The sequence below is a fragment of the Carassius carassius genome, chromosome 10 (genome assembly GCF_963082965.1).
Source record: "Carassius carassius chromosome 10, fCarCar2.1, whole genome shotgun sequence".
Classification (NCBI taxonomy): Eukaryota; Metazoa; Chordata; class Actinopteri; order Cypriniformes; family Cyprinidae; genus Carassius; species Carassius carassius.
In genome coordinates this window covers 29,680,330-29,685,363 of record NC_081764.1, presented here as the reverse complement: position 1 = coordinate 29,685,363, position 5,034 = coordinate 29,680,330, and the positions used below count along the sequence as shown (strand labels likewise).

General features: G+C 35.9%; 1 non-coding gene across 1 annotated transcript; it reads right to left on the bottom strand.

Annotated features, from left to right (window-relative positions):
* Positions 1–4,402: 4,402 nt before the first annotated feature.
* On the bottom strand, positions 4,403–4,484 carry trnas-cga (transfer RNA serine (anticodon CGA)). Its single transcript has one exon. It is a non-coding gene; the product is annotated as a tRNA-Ser (tRNA).
* Between the last annotated feature and the right edge of the window lie 550 nt (positions 4,485–5,034).

The following is a 5,034-nucleotide window of genomic DNA, read 5'->3' as shown; positions in this document are numbered from 1 at the left end:
TCTCCCTCCTCTGACTCGAATTCCTCTTCCCCTGACTCTGCCTTCATCCATTGTGTTTGTTTGGAATCTTCAGAAAACTGTGCACTCTGAACTTGCTTTTATACATGTGGTCACAGCATTAGCAACAAGTGTCTTCAATTTTGAGTCGTTGTGTGTAATGAATGACGCCAGGTCATTTCAGGTCATGTTCATTGTGTTCAAATATTGCTGACTGTGGCAAGCATTTTGCATCACATGAGCTTTCATTTGAGAATATGAGCAGAGTTCTTTTGCAACTTGTGTTTTAGCAAAAAAAAAAATGTGTTAAGATTTATGAGAATGGAGGATTGTGTTTTGTGAATTGTGTCTTCATGTGAAATGTGTTTATGATATTGGAAAATGATGGCTAGATTTAGTAAATGTGTTTAGACAACTGGTCATTTGGTTTAAAGGATTGGCTTTTGTGTTTTAGCATTTGAGAAAAACTGTAATGTCGCTATAAATCAATATGTTGTTATACAATAACATTACATATTTTAAATGAGGTAAAATCCTTACTTAACTGCATCTGTGCGGTATAACTTTAGCCATTCAAATATGTGAGGAACGGTTGGGCTCATTTAGGCGCGCACAGTATTTAAATATCATCATAAGTCAAATCATCTTATAAAATACATGTAAACGAGGTAAAACACTTACTTATGGTGTTTTCCCTTGATAAAACCTAATTCACGTCTTCTCCCCATCGTGAGTGAAAGAAAATATCTCTCTTGAGAAAAGTTTTGGAAAGAACGGCACATAAATAGCTATAAATCAATATAATGTTATTAAACACATATTTTAAAAGAGATAAAAACACTTAACGTAACTTACTTTCAGAATCCCCTTAGAAAATAATTGAAGTCCTGAAGTCTGTTCGCGAGTGAAAGAAAATGTCGTTGAGAAAAGTTTATGCGCACACAGCAAATAAATATTGTTATAAAATGATGTGATATTACCAAACATATTTTATGAGTAAAGGCCCATTCACACCAAGCACGATAACTATAAAGATAACGATAAAGATATAGTTCTAAAAATCGTTCTCAATATTAAAGAATAGCAGTCCACACTACAACTATAACGATAAAGGCATAGAGAAACGGTATTGTTAGAATCATTTTCAGAATGATTTTTTTCCAGCTGATGATCGATATAAACATTGACATCCAATCAGAATCCATCCTGCTGTAACGAGCTCGAGGATTTAAAGCGGCAGACGCACGTGCGCTCAGAATAAACAGACGATATTGTTCGCTGATGCGGACGCTAATATCGTTATCTTTATAGTTATCATTCTTGGTGTGAACGGGGCTTAAGATTATAAAATTTTGCCGTTTTCCATCCTCGTATGCGCCGCATCGCAAGCAAAGAAAATGGCGTCCGTGAAAAAAATCTATGGAAAAAATATTTCAGATGGGTCAGGCGCGCCCACACGAGCAAATGTCCCGGATGTGACTATTACAGTTTTTCTCAATTGCTAAAACACTAAAACCCACTAGCTGAACAAAGTTATCAGTTGCCTGAACTCATTTAGCTAATTGTTCAGTCTGTTGTCAATACCTTAAACCATTTAACATGGTAAAACACAATTTCCAGATCTCACTTAGACTCTTCAGCAAAACGCTAAACACATTCTCCTTCTCAAAACACATTCTGCACTCTAATGCACATGTCATCTATTCTGGTAAACACAAGTGGCAACAATCAAATACAAATAGAGAACATCATTGATTGAATGCAACCACTGAAAATCAATTGAACCTCAAATGATGTGACACATCCAATATAAGCCAGTTCAGAGAGCAAACAGGTTGTTGAAGGTGGGAAGGAGATGGATAGAGTCTGAAAATGGATAGAAGAAACAATTTAAGAGAACAAATGCATATGTGAGTTGGGCGATGAGGAGGAGGGCAAGGAAGAGGAGGAGAGGCCGAAACTTGATTGGACAGCGTGCCATTGTTGAAAGCCCTAGTCAAGGTGGCAATGTCACAAGTGCTGCTGTCAGCAACCATGGTGTTCTGCATCAACATGTCACACTCGGGTCATATAATACCCAGCTTCTTCTAAGATTTATTGCAAATCTAAGAGATATTTTATTTGAGCAGCAGGTTCAAGAGCAGCAGAGTCAAGAGCTAAATGAGAATCCCATTCGCACCTATGTGATAGTGTGGGACAATGTCAGTTTTCACCAAGCTGCTCAGGTAAGGGAATGGTTTAACATCAATGGGCAGTTTATGAACCTGTACCTCCCTCCATACTCGCCTTTCCTGAATCCGATTGAGGAGTTTTTCTCCTCTTGGAGATGGAAGGTTTATGAGACAACCCAACACAAGAGTAAATCTGCTGCAAGCCATGGATTTAGCCTGTGGTGATATAGGTGAGGAATCATGTCAGGGCTGGATGAATGAATGCACACAAGAGGCTTCTTCCCCCGTTGCCTCAGGAGGGACGATATTGCTTGTGACATCGATGAAGTGCTCTGGCCTGGCCCAGCCCAAAAACAAGAAGCACATTGATCATCACATGTTTACTCCTTTGATTTTTGATTTTATATTACAGTCCATTGTAGGCTGTATACTGTACAATAAACAAATTGTTTGGCCCTGAAAATTGTGCTTTCCATTTGTGAACAGTACTGACTGATCTATAGATTTTGAATGGTTGCAGGTTCAAAGGACAATAATTACAATATCAAAGAGACCAAGGACAAGTTTATGAGATGCAAGGTACAGTACTGTAAAAATAGGGCTAGAAGGAGAAAGAACCAATAAAAAAACAAGCAAAGAGCAAAGCTGAGTAGTCATTTCTGATAATTTTTTAGCTACTATGATACAATGTGTTTTCATTCATCAAAAGACAAATTGAAGGAAAAATATGAACTTTGTTTTGAGATTAAAAATGTACTTCTCCCTGAGAACTATGTTTTGAACAATTCAATTAAATTCAAGTTTATTTGTATAGCGCTTTTTACAATAATTTGCATATTTGTATAGCGCTTTTTACAATAGTAGCTTATAAGTGGTGACTGTCAGTTTGTGTGTGTATGACAGGAATTTTCAGAAAAAGTTAATACAAGACATAGTCAGCCAGACGATGAACAATATTACTGTAACAGCAATTATTATATGATGCAGTCACACTTGAAGCAATATTTGTTAGTTCTGTTTGTTAATTTAGGGTTAGCATCATCTGAGGTCCTCTGAGGGGTCAGCATCATCTCTTCTCAGGTGTTCTGGATCCAGACTGGAGCTGGTGTAAATCCTAGTTACCATGGGATGTAAATCCCGTGGCAAAACATAGAAATAAATAGAGACATCATTAGCATAGCTGCTGTTCCACCAAAGTAAAACTAATTAGTTTAATCCAAGCTAAAGAAAAAGAATGCGCATTTGATCAGATACAAATGCAGTCACAATTTAAGAGATGCATTATTCGAATGCTTGTCTAATCTAGACAATGTATTTTCTATTTGTTGCTGTATTGTTTACTGACTGCTTGATAGTGTATATCATTTTGATCACTTTGTTTATGATTTGAGAGTAATGTTTGATTTTTAACACAGGTAAAACTGTTTTGAGGTGAAAGTTTCATTTTGCAAGAGGAATCAGAGGTTTTGTAAATAGTGCTTGAAGATGAGGTTTTGTGTTCAGTGTTTTCAGAAAATGGAGCGAGGTTTCAGAAATCGGGTTTTAGCAATTGAGTAAAACTGTAATAGTAATAATATAATAATAACGACTATCAAATATCTTGTTTACAATATTTCTTATTTAAATTCAAGTGAGCACTATAAGTGTTTGTCTTTATATCTTTCAAAGACCTTGGGTGAACGAATTGCTCTTGTTTTGTTAATTATGAAAAAACATTCCGGTGGGAAACATTTTCGTTTTTTCATTATCATGTAGCTACGTTGTAGATGTAGACGGTCCCTAGCTGGCCTAAGCGCTGCTGTCGCCGAAGACTTCATGTGTTGCAACAAATCGAGGAGAATTAAAACATTTAAAAAAAAATTAAAAATTAAACTGCGATGTGTGTTCAGTTCTAAGTTCTATTGCTTTTCAGATAAGCCATTTTTATACAATTACACTCGTCCACTAAGAATTTATTGATTTTGTTCTCGGCTGAATATCTGTCTAACATCCAACGTCAAACGTCGAACCAACTTTATATCGGTCGGAACACCCCTCTAAATTGAAAAACAACTCACCCATATTAACATATTAAACAGGGAAATAAATGAAACCACACATGTTTGTACAGCTGAATATGGGCATTTTGTTGTAAGAATTAAAGTTAATGAACATATTCACAGTTTGTTCGACCGTTTGGCGTGGTTTAAATCGTTAAATAAAACTAGTAGTAGATGTTTCGCAGATATAAATATCGTCACGAACAGGATTCGAACCTGTGCGGTGAAACCCCATTGGATTTCGAGTCCAACGCCTTAACCTCTCGGCCACCGTGACTGTAGGACGTTTTTATAGAACAGCTCCATCTACTGATCAGTGTAAATGAACATGAAAATGCGATTTTAGTGAGCACGAATTTTTTTTATTATTTTATGGTGGATGAAATAAATAAAATATAGAAAATGTAAAAGGTTAAACTGTTTTAGAGGTAAAACTCATATTTAGAATGCCTCTCGAAATCAATTCAAATAAACAAACATAGGACAAACTCAATTATTTGGAAAACATACATCACTTTATACTATAGAATAGCCAAACATTCTGAAAGATGGTCTAGTTAGAAATTTGGGTCTCATTAGAATTTACATCGCTTGTTTTTTCTTTTTTTTTTTGAGTCAATAACGCCAGATGGCGCTAGTGCATAGGAGTTACTCATAGAGGGTGTGCATTTGATTTAACCACTTATCTGGTTAAAACAAGGTGCAAGAGATAACACAGGCCTGACCTTGAAATAAAAAAAAATTGATAATATGAATGTTCTGAAACAGATATCCTAAATGTACTGACAATGAATTTATAAATCAACTTTTTACTATGAAATGTCGGT